The sequence below is a fragment of the Passer domesticus genome, chromosome 2 (assembly GCF_036417665.1).
Source record: "Passer domesticus isolate bPasDom1 chromosome 2, bPasDom1.hap1, whole genome shotgun sequence".
NCBI classification, from domain to species: domain Eukaryota; kingdom Metazoa; phylum Chordata; class Aves; order Passeriformes; family Passeridae; genus Passer; species Passer domesticus.
In genome coordinates, this window is record NC_087475.1 from 50,330,757 (window position 1) to 50,352,971 (window position 22,215).

At 37.2% G+C, this 22,215-nt stretch overlaps 3 long non-coding RNA genes across 4 annotated transcripts in view; 1 reads left to right on the plus strand and 2 right to left on the minus strand.

Annotated features, from left to right (window-relative positions):
• LOC135295410 (uncharacterized) overlaps nt 1–22,215 on the plus strand; it is a 75,526-nt gene that overhangs the window by 43,348 nt on the left and 9,963 nt on the right. The gene's annotated exons all lie outside the window — the stretch shown is intronic.
• On the minus strand, nt 4,602–10,703 carry LOC135293897 (uncharacterized). Of its 2 annotated transcripts, none has more exons than XR_010356010.1 (7): nt 10,647–10,703; nt 10,338–10,433; nt 9,914–9,976; nt 7,665–7,861; nt 5,861–6,030; nt 5,240–5,343; nt 4,602–4,827 (listed from the first exon to the last, which is right to left on the minus strand). It is a non-coding gene; the product is annotated as an uncharacterized LOC135293897 (long non-coding RNA). The 2 variants fall into 2 exon arrangements; XR_010356009.1 differs by having other exon boundaries at nt 5,861–6,084.
• Nucleotides 16,507–19,861, minus strand: LOC135295409 (uncharacterized). The gene is made up of 4 exons (XR_010357491.1): nt 19,622–19,861; nt 19,264–19,367; nt 18,819–18,897; nt 16,507–16,606 (listed from the first exon to the last, which is right to left on the minus strand). It is a non-coding gene; the product is annotated as an uncharacterized LOC135295409 (long non-coding RNA).

A 22,215-nucleotide genomic window follows, 5' to 3' on the forward strand; every position in this document is an offset into this window, starting at 1 on the left:
CCTCTACATAATAGAGTGTCAGATATGATAAACTTCAAGGTTCTTCTTTCACTTGAGAAGAACACTGTAAGCCACTCATTTTCCCCTGTGTTTCTCTGCTGAGCACCATTTTAGTGTAATCCTGTTTAAAACATGCAGGAAATATAGTAGAGATAAACAGAGATTTGGGACTGAACAAAAAAAAAATTATTAAAAGCACTGAAAATCTCTGCATGAATCCAATCTAAAAAGTATCATTTAAGTAAAGAAGCAATCCATAACATTTCTCAGAAAAAATAAATTGTACAGGAATTGTTGCAATTATTCTCTCCTGTTATATAAAGAACTTGTAAATTCCAGCAATGTTAGAAAGCGAGACATTTAAAACTGTTTTTTTCCCCAGAACAATCAATACAAGAAATTAATCTTCTATGCCTCCCTCTTGATGTATATGGGTTAGTGCATTTTAGAAAGAGACAAAATATACACACAGATACTAAAAAATGAAATTTCAGAGTCAAAAGCTTGGATTGTGTGCCCTTAATACACAGCGTCAACACTGAGTATCAATTAAAAAATTAGCTGGGGAAAAGCTGCCGTATAACTGGCTGTTTAGAGGATTCAGGAGTAGAGTAGAAATTGCAATACTTTGCTACCATTCTGGCCCAGAACAGAATTTTTAATGCATGAGGTGAAATGTTGTAGCCCAAAGGGAGATTAAGGAGTCAGAGGCTTACCTGAATTGATGGCACTTCATTCAGAGAGGAAAACCTTACTTTTGCAGGGATTTTTCAAAGCCTAGATCTTCTACATCCTGATCTATTCATGGAGGCCCAGAGTCCCTTTTGGAAGGCTTGTCAGACTCAGCAGGGTTTCCTGTGATCCACACTGGTACGAGCAAAATGCAAACAGACCAAGGACTGTCATCAGATGTTTTTTACACAAATGACTCTGGCAGATTTCAGGGGTAACTCAGGTTCCCACAGCTCCTCATTGCTTTTTGGCTGTAGGAACCTACCTGACAGCTGAGCTTCCAGAGCAGAGTACCAGAGCACCTGAGCCTTGGGACCCAGCGAAATTTCCAGACTTCCTTCACAAGGTCTAATAGTCTCACTCCAAATATAACAAACTAAAAGAAGGGAAAAAAAACAATCCCCGTCCCCCAAAAGAAAATGAAAACCCACCCCTAATTAATAATTACAAAAAGACATCCTATGCTGGCAGAGCTTATTCCTAGAAAACACTGTAATTTACATGGTAAATGCAGTTTTTTAAAATCCACACATCATTATGTGTGGGTATTCACAAAATTTTTGGATGAAAATGCTGACTTTGAGCAGCTGTATATTATACAGTGGATAGATATGCTGTATACAGACTATGGTAGAAACAGGTTTTAATTGTATTCTTGTTGTTGTCCTCTGGGTTTCTTTTGTTTCCAGAGAAAGTATTTGGAGATAGAGGGGTGCATGTTGAATTTATACTGATTAGAGTTTTGGGAATTTATCAGATTTTTCTTTTCCTTTTTTTTTTTTCCTTTCTTCCCTTGACATTTAGAAGAAGCTAAGCCAGTGCAAGTCTTGGTTTCGATGTGGTGAATTTCACAGCTTCTTAAGTGCTTCCCTCTTCTCCTTGAGACATCTGTGTGTTTTCCAGAGAAAGGGAAAGCTTTGCTTTTTTCTTCCTTCATTCATACATAGTGGTGTTTGTGAAAGGAGACTTGGTTAATGAGAGATGCAATGTGAAAATGTTCTCTGCAATGTTGTACTTGGGCATATGTTTCTACTCACTGAGAAAAAAAAAAAAGGAAAAAAGGGAAAAAAAGAGACTATAATGAAGAAAACAAGTGCTAGCAAAACTGAGGTGTTTCCAGACGTTTCCAAAATTAAAATATTGTTACTTGTTCAACATGGCAATGTTCACACTGAGAAAGACTAAACTGTTCCTTCCTCAGATTAGTCTAAAATTACTATAAGCACATCTAAAGTAAGCTTTCATCCTCCTTCAAGTATGTTATATGCAATTATGTTATTTGACTGAATTATGGGCTTTAAATCTGTGGGGTTTATTCACAAAAAGTACTTTAATGGGTATAAAAAGAGATGGAACTTTTAACATTATTATGAAGATGTTTTAGAAAATATGAATTAGTGAATTTTGCTCATGTTAAGATTTTATTTTACTGACTCACCTCTATATTGCCACAGAATACAATGACAACTCAAAAAGTAGGAAAAATAAAAAAGGCTTGGCTGAATTAGGCAGAAATCTTTGAAAATATGTAGTTCATAGTTCAGAAGAGTGAAATAAATAATGTTTCAAAAAATTCACATGTATCTTCTCATGCATATTTTATATAAAAATTTAAAATTTCTTGTTAAAAAACTCTGTTCTGTATCTCTTGCCCAGACATTCATGCAAGTAGAAAGTGTTGAAATTGGACCCATCCTTTGTTTTTACATTTTTAACTTTCACTGGTATTAAATTTTGTCATTCTGAACATATTCTTTTCAAACTCTAACATTTATGCATAACTTTTTTATAGTTGATAACAAATCTTGGCTACAGGTGCTGTAATTTGATATACTCTAAGCATAAACAGGTGTGTTTCCACAGTACTTTCAGTAATTCTATATATTAAAAATATTCAGGCAAAAAAAAAAAGAACAACAGTCTAAAAATTGTTTTGAAAATTATATTGGTCATTGGACAGACATCCTGTGCACATTTATTTAATTTAACAATGTTCTGTGAGTCTGTAATCTGCATGAATCTTTAGAATAAATCACGTTTTTTCTGCCCTTTAAGAACCTCCTTGTAAAGATGACTAAATGTTATTGAATTTTGAATTTTGTTTCCAAAAATTCTGGTTAGTTTTTCTCTCATCTGGAAATGTGAACAGTGCATCAGTAAGAATTTAGCATGCATATGTTACTCATATGAATGTGTTTTTCATATTATAGGATTTTACAATTGAGAAATACAGTTTTGAAAATGTTTGCCAAACTTTGACTGTTTCCATTACAACTTAGGCGCAGATGTGACATTATTGACACAAGTTTGAATGCTGTGTCTGTGGTGGGCTGACCCCAGCTGTCAACACAGACCCCATTCAGTCACTCTCTTACTCCTTCCCAAGCAGGCTGAAGGAGCATAAAAGTGAGAAAAAACTCTTGGGTTGCAATAAACACCCTAGTAAGCAAAGGGGAGAGGTGGGGGGAGAAGAAAAGAAAAGAAGTCCTGCTAAAATCCATCCATAACCAACATCAATGCAATGCCCTGACAGTCCCCAGGCAATGGTTATTCTCTCTCTATTTTATTGCTGAGCACAGTACAGGGTATAGAGAGCATCCCTTTGGTCAGCTGGGGTCAGCTCTCCTGACTCACCAAATCTCCCTGACTCTGACTGTCAATCCTTGCCCACCTCAGCCTCCTCTCTGGGGCAGCACAGTGAGAAACAGGGATGACCTTGACACCAAGTAGCTAAAACACAGATATGCCATCAGCACTTTCTTGGTCACCAGTCAAAAACCATACAGCTGTGAAGAAAGTTAACTCCATCCCAACCAGACTCAGTGCAGTGTGGATGCAGAGAACACATTTCAGGCATTTGCATGAGTGCAGACCCAATCCTTTAGCAAAATTAGTGATTATTTATTTGTTTTTTAATAGTTTCTAATTCTCTTTGTTTGCAATGGCCTGAGCACGTGCCTGGCTTAGTTAATATGCCGTCTTTTAGAATGTTTGCTACTCTCTCATTGATTCTAGCAAGAGTCAGAACAGACCGGACCATCATCAGTGTCCTTTACAAAAAAAAAAACAAAACAACAAACAGAGGACAAGAGATCTGTCATTCAAAAAATGGATGGAAGAAGAAGTCAAGGAACATCTCTTGAATAATTTGATCTCCTCCTCTACTTGAAAGGAGGTATCAGTGATGCCAAGTAGTATACCTGTCAAATAGTCAAAAGTGCTGAAGAAGATGGGTCAAATTCCTCTTTTCCCACTAAAACAGAATTATTTTGAAACCTCAAATGCAAAGCCCAGGAGTGAAAATGACAGGGTAGCATAGCACCTGTCTGCTCACCTGAAAAAGAAAGTTTGGTTCTACATAACTCAGTGTTAGCAGTCTGCTGATTGAAAAATAGAACTAGTGTTATTTGTTGACAATAATTTTGTGATCTTTTAAATTTTGTTATTTCAATTTATGTGTTTTTCTGTCTTTCTGACCCTTCAGTTTTCTTTTAGTCTTGATAGGAATCTCAAATCACTCATTGTGATTCTTCTTTGGATTCAAGATCTTATAAGAAATGCATAGCATAAAATTGAATTAGAAGATTAACTGATTGTAATAGAAGATTTGCAATTACAGAGTCTGACCTTGTAACACAGCCCATAACATTTTGAATTAATTCCTACTGGAACTGGAGCACATCTTTTAGATAAACATGCAGGCGGTCTCAATTTTAAAAGCAGTCAGTGACGAAGATTTTACCATAGTTTTTCCTCTCAGGTAAAAATTTGCATTTTACTTCTAATAACTCTGTCAGTTTTGAGTTTAATAATGACATTGTGATACTCTATACCTGTCAGTCTCTGTATTTTTCTTTATTATGGGCAGTAGAAGAATGTACTTGTAAGAAGCCTATTTTGTAATGCAAATAGACAGTATGCTCTACCGGAAGAGACACTGAATTTCAGCTTTTACTCTGATCCTCTCCTTGTGCCTCTCAAAATGTCACTAGCTTGAAACTTACCACATCAATTAATTCAGGACTGGAACTTTCCATGCTTAGGGCTGAGCTCCATTGCACACACAGTCCTTGCCAAGCCCATCGTGGAGAATCACTGTAAGCAGACAGGAGGAAATATTTCCTGCTGGCAGATTGATACCACCCTCCCCAAGGATGCAGGCTAAGCCATGGAGCTTTGACATATGAGTGCCATGGACTTGGCACAAGTAAACTGGTTACTGGGTATATCTCCTCTATGTTTGAGCTTAAAAACTAACACCTAGAAAACTGTAATGTGAATTGGACCTCAATCCTTCATTCCAGCAGAGCAATGTTTGTTTCCAAAACAGATTCATATGTTATTTTGGTAGCATATGGTCTTGTTTTATGATGTATGTTGGCATTTCTTGGGATGGGAAATACAATACAAACATGACTGATCAGGAAAATAGTTCATCAAAGAGAGAAACTGGGAGAAGAAAGATTTGGAGTATTTAGCTCACTGTATGAACTTGCTAGGTACTTACTGAAGAGCACAGTCCTTCGCTTAGTTTAGGTGGCCAGTGTCAAGTTCTCAGGTTTTCAGTATTTGTTATTCTTCTAGATATACCTTGTCGGTTTTCTTCTTTACCTTTTTAGTTAGTTTTGGAAAGAAAATTAATACTAATTACTTTTTTTCAGCTGTCCCTTTTTTCTTTTAAATATTGTGGAAGCAGAAGTGTCAAGGAATGAATGCGTCAAACTTCAGTAAGAATATTTGTGAGGACTTTTGTTACCTTTGGGAATCTTGTGTTAAAAGAAAAAAAAAAGTTCAGTAAGTTAAGAATTCACCTTTCTAATACTGGCCCAGACTTTTGGCTGGTTGGGAAATTGCTGGACTATGTCTGCTCCTGGTAGATAGACATCTATTTCATATGGAACAGTTAAAATTGTGCTCCCTGGGACACATCAATCACCAGTCATTCAGATCATATCATGCATCTTTCAACAAGTCATATAATGGAAAATCCCATAGAACTGATGAAAGCTAAGCCAAGCCAAAAATCTGCTTCAAGTAACTGCTTCAGTTTCCAGGAGTTTATATTTCCATACTATTTTTAAAAACAAAGTTATATTCCTTAGCATTTAATCAAAGAAGTTATTAGTACCTTTTAAATTTGAAACTCAGTTTTATAAAAAATTTTTTTAGGTATATACTGTTCAATATTAAGTATGTCAAGCAAATGCTGGTTGTGATCAATCAGTTGCAGATATTCTTGGAACTGACAGCGGAACATTTTTTTGACGCAGAACTCCATGAGTTGCTTATTCCTTCAATCTGTAACAGCAACACCAAAATGAAGAAAAATTGCTTAGCTCTTTCCTTCTGTTTCTGTAGACAAAGCAATCAGATTAACATGTTAGGGTTGATGCCAGAAATGTACAGTTCATAAAACCATCAGAATTTTCCTCTTACCACATGCTCTTTGATTCTCAGTAGTGTGAAATTATCTTTGTGTGCCTTTATTGGTTTTAATGTTTGCAAAGCCTCTGGAAACTCTGGACATTTGTGATCAAAATGTTACTAGTCGAATGCTTTTTAGGAATTCTCTGCAGGTCGTATTCAGACTGTTTAAGTTCCTCCTGAGGTATTATCTGCCATTCACTGTCTTGATCCTGCTCCCCTCTAAGAGCCATTATGTCAGTCCTTCAAAAGCCTTCAAAGTTGCTGTCTGCCTTACCGACTTACCACCAGGAATTTAAGTGAAATTTAAGTGCTGTGAATACTCACTATGAAAAAATAAATTTGGTATTCTAGTGTGGCCTTTGAATTTAAAGTACCTCTGATGTATACTTTTCTTTTTATGTACCCTAAGCCCTGTATTTTCTGTATATTGAGGACATTTGGCTACAAATTTGAAAAATACATTAGATGCACATTAGCTACAAATTAGATCACATTTTAGATTTTTAAAATGAATAGGTTTAAGTGTACTCCAGTGAAAAGTATTTCTGCAAAACTGCATTTTTGGAGATATTTTAATAGTCACACCTGTGACTATTTTATTATGTGGAACAAAATATTAGTAATTATAGCAAATTGTAGAAAGTTTGCATTTTAAAGAAATGCAGTGCTCCTTACACAGCCCAAGAAGCATGTGTGCTACAGCATACAAGTACCTTGGAGGCTGAATATAGTTTTGGCAAAAGTGATTAAACCAATTTTTTTCTGATTCTTTAGATTTTGCTTTTTCAGAGGCTTTTTGAATGATGTGTCCTTATGGTTTAATAGCTGCTCTCCATCTCCACCTGAGCAGGTTGTGAACAATGCTGTGTGCTGCTTGCTTTTGGTCTGCTGCCTACTTTGTGCCATTCAGCACTCTGCTGCCCCTCTGCACAGCACTGCTGGTGGCATGCAGAGGCACCAGCCCCAGTTAGAGACACAGAAGATGATAACTAGCCCAGGGTTAATCACTCCCCCTTAATTCCAATTCCAGAGTTACTCTTTCCAGAAGTACCAGTTCAAGGTATTTCTATATGGTGCAGTATTTTATAGGATGTATATATCTTGAATAAAACTCTATTGGAAAGATTGGCACATGCAATAGAAGACAGCCCTAAGTCTTCATAGCATCAGCACAGCTCAGATGCTTGCATTTATTTTGCTTATGAGCTGTACTAGAGAATGTCATATTCAGTGTTTGTTGCTTTAGACCACATCTATTTGTGCCTGAAGGGCAAAAGGCTTCTTTCCTCGCTGAAGATGATGGTGATAAATAATGACCATAATTACTTTTTAAGTGTTAGAGAGTACACTCATTTGCCTGGAATGCAATAGGACTTATTTTTGCATAGGTCTTGCACACAGCTACAAGAGAGATGGCTTCTGTCCCCCAGAATTAAAAGGGGAGGGGGAGGGAATTAATGTATCATTTTGAAATATCAGACACAAATGTATTTTGTGTGCCTTACCCACAGAATGCTTTGTGGATGTGCAGGAAAAAGCAAGCATGGGTCAAGGTGAAAATTCATTATTTTGAGAGGAGCCAAAGGAGCATGTATATTCATATATGTGTTCAAGCCATGAGGAAGACATCATCTCTGGATACATATCTCCTCCTCTTCTGTCTGCTGTCCAAAGAGGTGTAACGTCCATGGGGCCTGTGCTTCTGTAGAGCAGTAGAACAGATTAAAGTAATTCACTGCCTACTAAGAAAAACAAGGGGTACTTGAATTATTTTGACCAAGTAAAATCTCATTCTCCAAGAGAACGAGGGTAGACCAGAGAACTCCCAGTGGAATGAAAAAATGTAAAGCAGCTTTGCTAGATTCAGAGGTCTTGACTGACATTGTGTGTTAGGGGAGATAGGATGTGTTGTGAGGAAGGAGATATCAGGAAGCAGGATGATTGCTGGCATTTAAAGAAAGCTACTTGACTTTTATCAGATAGGGGGAAAAGATTATTTGGCACTTACGTTAATTACTGAAGAGACGTAGAAGACTAATTTTGAAACTAAGAATGATGGGATACCTCATCAAAGGTGCAGAATAAATTTTAGTTTGTCTAAAAAATGTAAGTATGAGTAAGAGCATTTTTTTTTTGGTTTTGCACCTTAAATTGCAGCAGAACTTTCTTTGAAGCAATTTTGTGTAGCTTCTTGCCTCTGGCTATTAAAGATCAGGATTGCTTCCCAAACTGGCCTAATCTGGCAAACCTTGGGACAAAGGTCAGCAACTACAGGTTGGACAACAATATATCTGGGGTCTTACTTCAATTTCCCAGTGAATACCCATGAATAGTATCCGAAGAAAAATGTTTTCTCATCACAGTAAGTTCCCATTCTCAATGGGAATTAAATATTTAAAATGCAGACATTCATGAATCAGCAGTCTAAAAATGTTCATTAAATATAACTCAACATTTCTTTTAAAAAAATATTTTCACTGTTCTTTTGCATTACTTTGTGACATAATTAATTTGTGGTTTCTTTCAATATGATCCAGTATAGTTGTAAAAAAGAAGATATTTTTAAAATGAAAAAATACTAATGAAAAAATACTAATTTGGGGGCGTGGGGGATTTAAATGTCAAAGCATTTTTCTGTAACATTTTATCAAAAAGACTGACTTTATTTAAATAGATTTCACTTTGAAAACTGGTATTTTATAACAAAATACATCTACAGTGTAAAATTTGCTAGCAAGTTTAATCACAGGTCTATGACATACTAATGTCTCGTATAATTAAAGTTATCCATTGGAGCATTGCAGATAAATCTGTCTTTATGTCAGAGAGCTCCTGTAAATAGAAGCAGACCATTGAATTATCAGAATCAGTGGAAAGCATGGAAAATTGATGCAAGAAGTAATGATATTAAAATATAGGGAGACAATAGGCCTGCATGAAACTTTGTCATTGTCCCTCTAAAAAGTTATCCATTAGTGTTCCATAACCCAAACTTTTGAACTGTAACAAGTCATTGTTTCCTCAATTATTTTTGAAGTCCCTGTGTAATGAGAAATCCTTTCTAAACCTACAGATTCTAATACTTTGTTATGCAAAAACATGAACATATTTTGTCTAGTGGTCAAGTGGCTTTTGCCTGACCATTTGTAGATCATACTGGAAATGCTGCATACGGCAAAGGTCTGTCAAATCTTATCAGACCTTGCCACCACAGGCCAGTTTAAGAGCCTTTTGTGTTATACTGAGCTAAGGGATGGTACTGGAAAAATTTCAAACTTTAACTGAAAGCTGGTCCTTTTAAGAAAATGTAAAAAATTAAACTGAGATGGCCACCAAACCTGAAGAAGAAGAGATCCCACTACCATGGGCATCATACCCTTCCCAACAAATGCTTCAAGGAAGTGATGACATGAGGTAAAATGCACTCATCACTTCTGAAGGAAGAAGATTGGTGCTCTCAACTCAACCCAAAGTGACATTGGAAGAACAAGCATAATTTAATGGGAAAAAGGTAAATAATAGTATATTTTACTGTACAGCAATTATAAGATTATAATTTATGAGGGCTTTTTAAATACTTTTAATGAACGTATAGCATGAAAACTGGACTAATGATTTGGATAAATACATTGCTAAAATCCTAATGGGATAAAAAATAGTGTTCTTAGTACCATACAGTCAGTATATTGGTTTTTTTTCACAAGAAGATTTTGGGTGTGTATCACCATTTGTTTGACCCAGATATTTTTGTTACCTTTTGTTGAAATGAGAAACACTGCTTCCTGGAGCCATTGTTTTCTCAATGTTTTAGTTTGGTCTAAAAGATCAGGAACAGAAAATGAAATTTTATTTTCTTGATTATTTTCTGTGCTCCAAACCAATGGTTTTCTTTGCATAAATCTTGGCAATAGATCCCAAGCACAAGTATTGGCTGGATAGGGAATGGATTGAGACAAACCCTGGAGAAGGACACTTGGAGGTGTTTGTGGATGACAAGCTCAATATGGCTCAATGTGTGTGCTCACAGCCCAAAAAGCCAAAAATGTCCTGGGCTGCATCCAAAGCAGCGTGGCCAGCAGGGCAAGGGAGGGGACTGTGCCCCTCTGCTCTGTTCTGGTGAGACCCCACTGCAGTGCTGCATCCAGCCCTGGGATAATCAGCACAAGAAAGACGTGGACCTGTTGGAGCGAGTCCAGAGGAAGGCATGAAGAGGATCAAAAGGGCTTGAACATCTCTTCTAGGAAGACAGACTGGGAAACTTGGAGCTGTTCATCCTGGAGAAGAGATGGCTGTGGTGAGACCTTTGAGCAGCCTTCCAGTACTTAAAGGGGGCTTGCAAGAACACTGGAGGTGGACTTTTCAGAAGGGTATTTAGTAAGAGAACAAGAGGGAATAGCCTTAATCTGAAACAGAACAGGTTTAGATTAGGGATTTGGAGAAAATTCTGTGAGGGTGGTGGGAAGAGATTTCCCAGAGAGGTGGATTACCTATCCCTGGAGATTTTTAAGACAGGCTGGATGGTGTTCTGAGCAACCTGGTCTAGCTGAACATTCCTTGTCCATAGCAACACTAGAATGAAACTAGATGATCTTTAAGGTCCATTCCAACACAAATCATTCTATGATTCTACAACCAAGATGAATTAATTTAATGAAGACAGTATTTTACAGCTGCTCTGATTCTTAACTTTCTAATTACACAAAAGGCTAATAATTTCTCATGTATCTACTGAACATGTAGATCAACATTATACCCTGAACACAAAGTTACATTCACAGATAAACATGAAAAATTTTGAATGCCCCAGACTGTTTTCTCAAGATATTAGATTTATACAAGAAAATATATCTTGCCAAACCTAATCAGCCTTTTAATTTCTCTGTAGTTATTTTAACTGAACAAGATTAAAAGCCAGCCAAAGAAAATTACAACAGGGACAGTCAAGCCAGCATGTCAAGGGAATCTTGTTTACAAACTATAGCCAACATCAAATTATTTTTGGCTTCAGTTCCTGACCTCTACTTTAAAAGCAATTATTCACAAAAGACAATTCTTATGAAGTCTGAGGACTGGCATGTTATGGATCTTGTAAGTATAATAACCATATATTTACTCATTCTAAAATCTTCATTTGGCACCTCCAAAATGCCAGGCAGATTTAGCAGCCTGTTTATTGAACTGATATATGCAAATAATATTTGTAAGCAGTAAATTGGCATTCTAAGATGATGTCTGTAGGAAAAAAAAAAGGCAAAAATATATTCTAGACTTGCATATACTTTTATTACTTGAGAAACACCATAATCAAGACTATTGTCTCTAGACAAAAGTATTTTTTCCTTTTACTTCTACAAATAATACATTGATGATCCATAAATGCCTTCTCTGCTGGAAGCCCAAAAGTCTCTTAGACTGCAATAGTAAAACAGGACTTGCTTGATTATCCTGTTATTCTTTTCAAATGCACTGATTTTTTTTTTTTCCAAAGCAATCAAATGTTTTCAACTTTCTGAACATTTGCAATTCTTATTATTTTCTGTGGTTTATTCCACAGAAGTTTTAATTCCACCACTGTGCCAATAAAAATGTGGGAAAATAGGTGCAGAATGATAGATATATATTGATCTACATAAGAATAGCAGATGCCATCTCTTCATCAATGTAAATACGTGGTGTAGTTTATCCAGTAAATGTGATACAAATCATTCTTATTTTTGAAGTAACCAACATGAAACACTGCTGTTCAATCCCTTTTGCTGTAGAAAAACTCCTTTTCTAAGAGCTATTGTTTATCTCATTAAAATTCTAGTTAGTGTTTGTGAGAGGCAAGCATCATAGATACTTTTTTCTAATACTGACAACGTTTGGTAGCAATCAGAAAAAGCCTTCAGTTTATTGCACACATTTTGACTTACAAGTAAATTCTCGCTTAGTTAACAGCTTTATTTATCTTGTTGGCATCCATGGAAATTGATGGCTACAAGAGTTTGAAATTAAAATGCAGTCAAACTAAAATATCCTCAGAACAAATAAATTACCTATTACCATTGAAATACTTAATTTCATTGCTGGACATCTTTGAATTATCTAACACAGAATTAACAATAACTTTATATTACAGAGGACCTGTGTAACATTTATTATTGTCATGCCTAAGAGTCTTTTGAAAGTAATTAAATAATATAAGGCATGGTTCACTATTTGTTTAATGATGTATTAAAAAAGAGTTATTTGACTTCTGTTGGTGACTGTGTTCTTGGTATCCTGTTCCTATTGTGTTAGTTTAATCCAACAGGCTTTTGGATGACCTTTGCATGACATATCCCTTGGCCAGGGATATCCCCTGGTGATGCTAAGTCATGACTGGGGTGCTGTGTGACTGTATTTTAATTCACTTTAAGGTGTGTGAAGTGATGTGATGACTGTGAAGCAGCTCATCACAGAGGTGTTGCCATGGCCTGAAGCACAGGGTGAATCTTTTGTGCCCACAGGTGTGGCTAGAGAGAATGTGGAGGCTTCAAAGCTGACTGGGGTAGTACTGACAGGCTGTGAAGGGTGGAGACAGAGAAATTTGATGAAGTCTGATGTTTGCTTTCTGAGGAATCACTGCAGGGAACTGTGTTGAGAAAGCCTGAGATGAGTTAACCAAGTTAACCAAGGTGGAAGCCATCAGCAGCTGGGTAATGGTGGCAATCAGGAGTCCAATGCTGAAGTGATTCCCTGGCCTTCTGCTGTGTAAAGGTATAGATTTATCCTGAAGATCTTGAAAAATAAAAAACAAGGCAAGTACAGGGATATGTTAGAACATTTAAGTGAATTCAGGTGCACAGCAGATATCAGGAAGCACATGAAAGCCTCACCTAACTTACAGATTTTCACATAAAGCATTCTTCCCACTAAAGTAACTTTTAAAATATATCTGTAGGCAAAACTGTGGATTTGGGTTCTGTAAGCGTCCACTAAGTCTTATGTGATGTGGTACTGAGTCAATGAGATGCCTGTGGAACCTTACACAGGTTGAGTTTAAATTGATTAGGACTAGGAAACAGAGAGCAGATAGGACCCCATACTCATTGTTAGCTGGAGTTGCTTCTAGTTCCTAGCAGTTTATTTTCTTTCTTTTTCTCCTGCAAAATAATAGCTTGATGAGTCCATAGATTTATCTAGTTGTATTTATATATATGCATGAAAATGAATTGCTGAACTCTGCACAAATGAATTGCTGAACTCTGAAAAACACTGAAGGAAAACTGAGTTGAAGCAATTGCATTCCATTTGCATGTTTAATGGAATTATGGTCCTCTTGTTTGCAGGAATTAGTCTACAGTGTAGATCAGGAGTATAAACCTGGCCTTCCAGCAAGGGATCTTTCACCAGGGCAATATTTTTTTCCAGTCTTCAGTCTATTTCTTGTTCTTATTTTTCCCTGAAGCTTTCAAGCATGGTTGGGAACCAAGAGGTTTGTTCACGCTCCATTCTGTGACTGAAAGTGCTTTCCCCAAAGGTATATTGCACCAAGTGAATAATGCATATCTATTTCAGTGAGGAGCGTGTAGGCGTTTGGTCATGTTTGTGCCCTGATACACACTTGTTCCTTTGCAGCACCAGAGGTGTCTGTGAGAAGACAGAGGCTGTTTGCATTTTGTACGTGCAATGGATGCATGGGATACCACATGACAAGGAAGAGGCTAAAGAGTCATTCTGTCTTAGGTGAATAAAAGTGGTTCCATCCCCAGTGTATTAGCCCCCAGGGAATCTTCCTGTGCTCTATTTTACCAATCCAGGGCAGGACTCATCATGGAATCTCTTCTGGTGGCAGGACATACTCCCACATGTAGCAAACATCAATCGGCCCTTTAAGTCATTCTGGCATCAGAGAAAACACAACTTCTTTGAACACGGCCCACACTGAACTCAAGCTGGGTATAAGCCCATGAATGGACATGAACAATGGACCAACATGTTCAAGGGAATTTGTATTGGTAAGCAGAGGGGATGATGGATGTTAAACTGTCTGTAGATTTCACTGGGTATATTCCCAGGAATAATTCACATTAGAATTGGTTATGATCCCTCTTATCTCCAACAATGCAAAATAGATTTAGGAACTCATAGGTATCCAGAACCATTGTTCATGAGGATTCCACAGAAATATGTTTGAACTGCAATTGACTTGCTCAGAATATTCTTAGGAACAGGTTTTTCACTTTCTACATACATTTCACTATAAAAAGAAGACCTTTGAATAACCTTAGAGAATGCACAGAATCCAGGAAAACCAGCTTGAATCTTGAAAAGAACACAGCACAGGTAAACATTGAGGTAAGGTTAAACTTCAGGAGAGATGAATTTAACTCACATCTCTGATTTCTTGCCTATTTTATGGCTGTTACTTCATACTTTTTTTTGTCTACACAGTAGATAAAATATTGCATTGTTCATGTTCTCTATTTAAAATATAGTTCATGCCATTCATAGCACTGATGAAAAATGCATTAACTGTGTCATCTCTACACAAACCCTTTGGTGACTCCAGTTTATAGTTCTGCAATCCAAGAACAATCATGAACAACCAAAAGGAAAACCAGAATCTGAGGATACTCAGTGCAAAACAAAAGAGAAATGGTATGGAAATAAAGAGTGATAATCAGAATCCTTTCAAACGACATTGCATACCAGACAAACAAAACCCATAAAGCTCACACTGGTTTTAATAGCAGCTGAATCATCTGTCAGTGGTAAATACATCAACTGGTACCATCAGATGTACTGGAACACCTAAGCTTGTCTATCATATGAGAGCTGAGGTACTGATAAGCATGATGGAGTCAGTAGTCAGATCTTCCTAATTCCTATGCTTCATCATCATCCATCATAGTTAGATAGTTTCTAAGCATTCTGGACATGAACTGATGCAGTTTTGATTAGCATTCAAATGTTATATTGCTCAAGTTTTTATTCTCCCCCCAACAAGTTCCATCTATTGATGAGCTCTGATCCTAGCTACGTGCATTGCTGTAAGCCTCAAGCCTTTCTTTCAGGTACTATTGAGTTACTAGCAGTAACATACAATTTGAGGTTCATTTATTTTGTTCTTTCACTCAAATCCAGCCTAGTATTGTTGTTATTACCTTTCTGATTATTATATCCACTACATATACATGTAAAGCTATACAACCTATTTATTATTGATAATAGGAAGAATCTATAGAGGAAATACCCCATTTTTCAGGGGGAAAAGAAAATAAGAAGAAGTTAGGTACCTGCCTCAAGGACTCAAACTGCAAAGATTTTATCAGATGGCTTTTCTTTGTCTTCAGTGGTCAGTCCTCAAGAGACTCATATCTGTAAAATTAATAAGCTTGTTGCTCAATTGTACTGTCAAAAGGAGAAAACAACTGATGCATTTGAGCTTGTTTATTTTTAGCTTGATGCAAAGCCATGTTAGGTATAATCCCATTTTTCAGAGTGAATGAAGTCCCATGTTATTGGAAAAGCTAGAGCTGTTGTGTCAGATTGATGGAGCTTAACTTGCTTAGCCTGACAGATGCTGCTCAGGATCAAAAGCCTTGGATGTAAACAATGACGTATCTTCAAGGTCAGGAAAACTCTGGGGAAGTTGTCTTGGTGTGATGTAGGATAGAAGGAAGAAGCATGTTAAATGTGTAGATAAACACAGCTGTCTGAAACAGGATGATAGTTTTCATATGGATGAGTCCCAGGACATAAGCCCAGCCAGGGAAGTGCAGCAATACTCCACTGCTCATTCATAAGATCACTACATGATGGCCTTTTATTTTTAGTAAATCCTTAGCTGAAATCCTATTCTTTTTTCTCACTGCTTCTCTGGGACATCACAAGACAGATTCTTTCTCTATTTCCAAGATCTCCTATTGTGCAATATAAAAATGGTACAGTCTTTAAACAATTGTCTTCAGTATTTTGTTATAATCTGGAAGCAAACTATAGTAATTTCTGGACAGAGGCCCTAGTGTTGGGTAGCTAGTGTAGAAATATGGAGTATCTTTCCATTGTGAGCACTGTTATTGTGAGATTTTGAGCTCCCACTCTTTGAAAATTTTATTCCAAGTGAACATGGAAACATCAGAGAAGACTTCGGAATAAGTCTATGTTCCTTTGCCCAGCTTTAAAATGTATTTGACCCCAAAGCTAATAACTGTCTAGTAAAAGTCTGAGTGATATCAAGAAATGAGTGATGTTTACATTCAGATGAATATCTAGTCATTTTATACACACAGTCTAGTGTTTGTGCTAGCATTTCTTTTATAAATAGAATCTCTTCAAGACTTTCCTCTTGGTTATTTAGCTAAAAGTTAACTTACTTTTCTCTCTATTTTTTTCGTAAGCAGAGTGTAAATATGTGAAAGAGCAGAATGTCAATTCTTGTTCCATTTCTGTGTTTGATCTCTTCTTTCTGGAACAGTACCTGGTGGGCACAAAGATGCCAGTCAGTACAGGACTGGAGGCCGGCAAGACAGGCAAAAGCTATGGCAGATAGGTGGATCTCTAAGCAACTAATAAATTTTATGAATACTATCATTGTAGAAGAAAGGAGGGACAACTGCAGACCACTTTATAATCTTCTACAGGTCTTCACACTCAAACATTTTAATAGATAGCCATCCAGTTCTCTGACCCACATAGAACAAATGCAAAATTGTCATAAGCATTCATATTTGACTACATGAAAGTAGCATTATTATAACTAAAAGCACTGAATCCAGTCAGTCCAACTGTGTTACATCTAAGATCTTTCCTGGTTATGAAATATTTATATTCAAACCAGACATTTCTTGTCTGTTTTAAACATGCTGATAATTCTGAAGACTTTTCAAATATTATCACGCAAGTGTCTAGTTGCTTCTAGCAATGGTTTTCTTTCTTCACAAAAGTGAGAAACAGGCCAACTTTTCCCATATCTAGACTGTAATTTAGTCTGCTACAAATGTTGCAAAAACATGAAATTTGACATTTCCAGCTATTGGCTGCAATTTGTAACCCATTGCAGAATTGTGAAGTCACTGAGATGACATTTCTTTGAAGGTCACAGTCATGTTGGTGGAATTAATGACAGCATAAGAAAAAAATGAATTAATAGTATGATCATTAACTGCTACCCGGACTCAGTGTTTTAGGTATCACAGAGACTAAAGTGATATTGCACAACTTCAGAATCGAAAAAAATCATCTGGGACTGGTGTTCAAAATTTGTCTTCTGCTGCTGAGCATGTCATGTTGTAATGCTGGATACACAGCAGAAACTTGAAAACTAAGACATCTAATGATTTCCATATGTTAATTTTGCTACCTACATCAGCACAAACTACACATAAAGCATTGACTGCCAGAATATTCCTGGATGAGGTAATACGTTTCTTTTTATTTAGCCACAAAGAAAGCCTCTTTTTTCCGCCATCATTGTAAACACAAGTTAAGACACTGATTTTTATGATAAATAACAAGAATCCTCTTCAGGTAAAAGGGGAGCTCAAATTTTATATTGCATTTATCTGACATCTCAATGATTAAACATCAATCAAATAATTATCACAGTCGGTACCATCCTCTCTGTATGAATCAATTAAGTATTTGATTAAATTTGCTGTACTTGTCCTTATAATTTCTACTTTCAGAGGAATAAAGAAATTTTTTTTGTCTGAATGTGTAAGTGCGCTACAGAAATCAAAGGAGAGTTGGATATTTTGTTCTTTACAGTAAGGTCATCTGAAGAGGAAAGAAAAGTTTATTTGAAATTTATGTGGGAAAAAGTTTCTGTTTTTTTTTTCCTGCTGACACAATCTGCAAGGAAACTAAGTTCCCAGCTATTGGTTTGAGCTTTCTTCTGGCTATACAAACACTTTAGTTGGTTGATAGTATTTGTGTTTTCAAGCTTTTTTGTGCTACTTTAAATATTGCTATTGTTCTTAGCATGATTCCTAAAGAATCAGGCTTACATGGTCACTGTCTGGTTGTCCTTAGCTTCTGAAAATGAACTTTCTGCTCAGCTGGATTTGCTTTAAAAACACAGGACCCTAGCTGTCAGTAGGACTTTGGGGTGTGTTTTGGGAAGAGAAAGGAAGCCTGTACCATCCCTCACTATGAGAAAGTCTGCTGAATGAGAACATGCATTACTAGGCAGCTGTGAAGCCATGTGGGGAAACAATGTGATTGCTTTAAACAGAAACAAAAATATTTTATCAGAACTTCTATCAACCCTAAGGTTCAAATGCACAGAAAAATAAAGTCTGGTCAATTTTGGTGTTCTCATTACTGTTTTTTGAAGATTTTCCTGTCCATTCTGTTAGAATGGAAGCTGAGACAGTGGGCATTAATGCTCTGGCAAATGGGAAATATAGGCTTCATAACAAAACACACAGACATGGAATCCCAGGTCTCACAAGGCACTAGCAATTATCCCATATGATTACTCCTTAAGTATCAAATATATTTAACCCCCTGTAGGGTCCCTCTTCATGCTGTACTTTCCATGGGTTATAAAAGAGGGAGGATGAGATTCCCAGGTGCTGCTAAGCTTTGGTGTCCAACAGTTTGATTTACCATGAGATGATAAGTAAGAAGTAGAACAAAGAAGGTTCCTTCCAGTTTTCCCTTCTCTTGCTGCATGCAGAAAGGATTACCTGAGGCTCCATGAAACATATTTTGGCTGCTGGATGGCTCTACACATCAGGAAACTGATATTTTGCCTCTTCTGTGAATCTTGAAAAGAATTCCATAGAAAATTTACATATAATTGATTCTTCAAGAAGAGATTTCTTCATCATTTAAGTCTGTTTGACTTCTAATAGATAGCCAAAATAATGGAAAATTCCAATCCAAAATTGCAATTGCAAGTTTTACTGGCAAAGGATTAAGGCTGTAGTTAATGTAACTTGTTTTATGTTCTAACCTTCATTGAGAAAATCTGTAAAATGAGTACATACAATTGCTTATCCATACCTTGTAAACACCATTCAAAACCTTCAAAATGTTAGTGTGAATGCAAATCATCATTTTTTTCCCTCAGGAATAGAAAATGTGTCTGAAGTTCATGCTAGAAATCTCATGTTGCTAAGTTTTTATTACCTGAAATGTAGAACTTGAGACTATTAATTTCCTTAAAATAGTCCAGCAAATGTCATTGCTAAATAGAACATAAAGTTTCAGGGATTAATCCAGCAGTCACCTGTCTGTCAAACAAGAACAGCAACAGTACAAGGGATTAAGAAGTCATTGCAAATAAAACCAATGGGAAAAGTGCAGCTGTAATCATTCTTAGTTATCAGGAAATAACAGTGTGCTGGTTCTTTAAAAGTAAAGAATCAGCAATGTTATGGATTTAAGCTTGTTTCTATATCCACGTGACATAGCAAACTTTCCAAATTCTCTGAGTCAGCCAAAGAGAAGCTGAAGATAGTGCTACAATGCAAGTTAAGATACTTACAAGCTGTTAGTGAAGATATCGTAGCAGAAATTGCATGAAAAGGCCTCTTAGAAACACTGCATTGTCCCATGAACTCAGCACTTCAGAACATCAAAGCACTGTGGAAACATGAGCTAAATGTTAGTCATAGTTCCTTCAACTGGTAAGACAAAAATAAAATCTCCCTCCCTTGCAAATGCTGTAAAGCTGCTGTTTCCCTTGTCACATACAAGGCATTGAAGAGAGCAGGTCATATTGTCATTCAGAGTAAATCAGAAGACTCTGTCTCCAGCTTAGTAGGAGAGTATGAAATATCATTTGGATAGGCCAGAACACGTGATATGTGAGAGAAGATTAAAATAAATTTTAAGTTAAACAGCCTGTTTTTCACAAGCAGATTTTTTTTCAATATTTACTATTTCAGTATTTATTTTTCATGTATGTTGATTCTTTTTCGATCTTCCACCTGCTTCAGTTATGCTGCTTGAAGATCTCTGGTGATATGAGAAGAGCCTGTACAAAGGAAGAGAGTTTGGTGCTTAGCACTACTGAAAAAGGGTTTGAAAGTACACCTGCAATCCAGTCCACCTCTCCAGATGTGTGATGTGGAGCAAACTGAAGCACTGCTTCACCTAAAAAGCCTCCTAAAGCAAACACCTTGTCAAGAGAATGAGAAAGATCTCTCTGATATGTGCAGAGGGAAAACACCACTCACCTATTTTAGGCATCTGTTTTTCTCATGTAGTCTATAAGGAACAGTGTTTGTTTAGTGATGGTGAGTGTCTTGGGCATCAGAGCCCTCCCTAATTCAGAAGGTGAAAGACACAGAGCTCTCCTTCCAGCTCCCAGACACTTCTTGTCTTCATCTACAGTGTGTAATGTCTCATGTATGAAATTTAGAGGGAGCTGCACCTTGAGTTTAGTTTCCCTTGCCCAAGCCTGTGACCAAAACTCTGCATGAAGTTTCCATTTCTCTCTCTCTCTCTGTCACCTTGGAGTTTTTCCTTCCTCACTGTGCAATATTACAGGCTCACCAGGAGGGTGGGAAGGTCCTTCCCAGGATATCCTATAGCTTCATCACTCAGAGGCTCTTCTGAGATATTTTAGCCGTGGCAGCAGCTGCTCTCACACTGGGAAAAGGATGTGAATTTGGGTCTTATGAAATTCATTGCATTTGAGCAGCATCTCCATAACACAGTGTGTAGAAGATGTATTATTTATATGTAGAAGAGCAGACTGATTTCCCAAAGCTAGAAGCAGGGCCAGCATGTTGTGGATAAATTAAACCTACTGCATTTCTACTGTGCTTTGGGACTGTGGCCATTCATTTTCTGCACACCAGGCATGCTGTGTGGATCTGCAGATGCTTGTCCTCCTCTAAGCTTATTGTTGCCTAGAAATCACAGGGAAATGTACCACACTTTGCAGTGTTGTAAGGAGAAGGTCCTCAGGCAAGCTGGTAAACCTGGAACCGAGGATATTTTTGTAGTTCTTGGTCAAGTCTAGCTTTCACTTTTCTCCTTCAGATACTGAAGTCTGAACTAAATACCAACTACTTTTTGTTTCACTAATAGGCAAATTGAGACATATTAATCCCTAATGGTAATCTGTATGACAGTGATATCGAGCCCTAAGATCACCTTTGATTATTTGCCAGGTTGGGCTGAAGTCACTGAGGCTAACATCCTGCTCTCAGAGAGGTTCCATATCTCTGCCGATTAGCTGAAGCTGAGTCAAGACCTGTTAGTTTCTTTTTCTTGGGCCAGGTCTTATAAACCCTCAAAAAGGAACCTAACACACCCAAGGATAGCGTAGCTATTACCTTTGGAGGCAAATAATAAACAGGATGGCTTCTGCTGCAGTGTTGGAAACAAAAAGGTTTAATAAAAGGCAAAATAACGAACAGAAAAACTCGAGCCAGGTACAGGGATCTGCCCCTGGTATAAACACCTCACAAAAGCCTCTTAGTTCTTTTGTTCTCCTCTTTTCTACCTGATGGGCCAGGTGGGACTTTTTGGCTTCTATCCGATTAGATGACCCCGAGTTTTTGGTGAAGTCTCTGAGGTCCTATGAGGTGGCTTTTCACCTAATCGTTGAGAGAAACTTCTGGGCTTCTTTCCTTTTTTGGGGGACAAAGGCTAGCTTTGCCACTCTGTCATTAGGGGGCACACTCCTACAAAGACCTTTTTCTTGAGACTCGAAGTGAGGATTTCCACTGTGCAAAGTGGAATCTTTGTTAGGTCTGAAGTGTTTCTTAATATGATAACAAATAAAACTTACCCTGTCAGTAGATTCAAATAGCCAAAACTTTCAGGATCTTATTGAGAGTGTGGGTGTTTTGGTAGGAGTGTGGAGCAGACCCATGTTGTTGTCTGGTGGGATTCAGCCCACAACAAACTATGTGAAACAAGGACTTTTTTTCAGGAAAGAAGAGGGCCAGGAGTGCCTAATCTGTCCTGGGAGAAGGGAGAAACCAACTGAGTAACATCAGAAGAAGTTATAAAGGCAGATCAAAAATTAGAAGACAAAGGAGTAAAGCCTTTAGAGTGCTAGTAGTCTTCTGCTAGCACTACCAAGTTTACAGATACTGATCCAGCTCCAATTCAACTATCTCT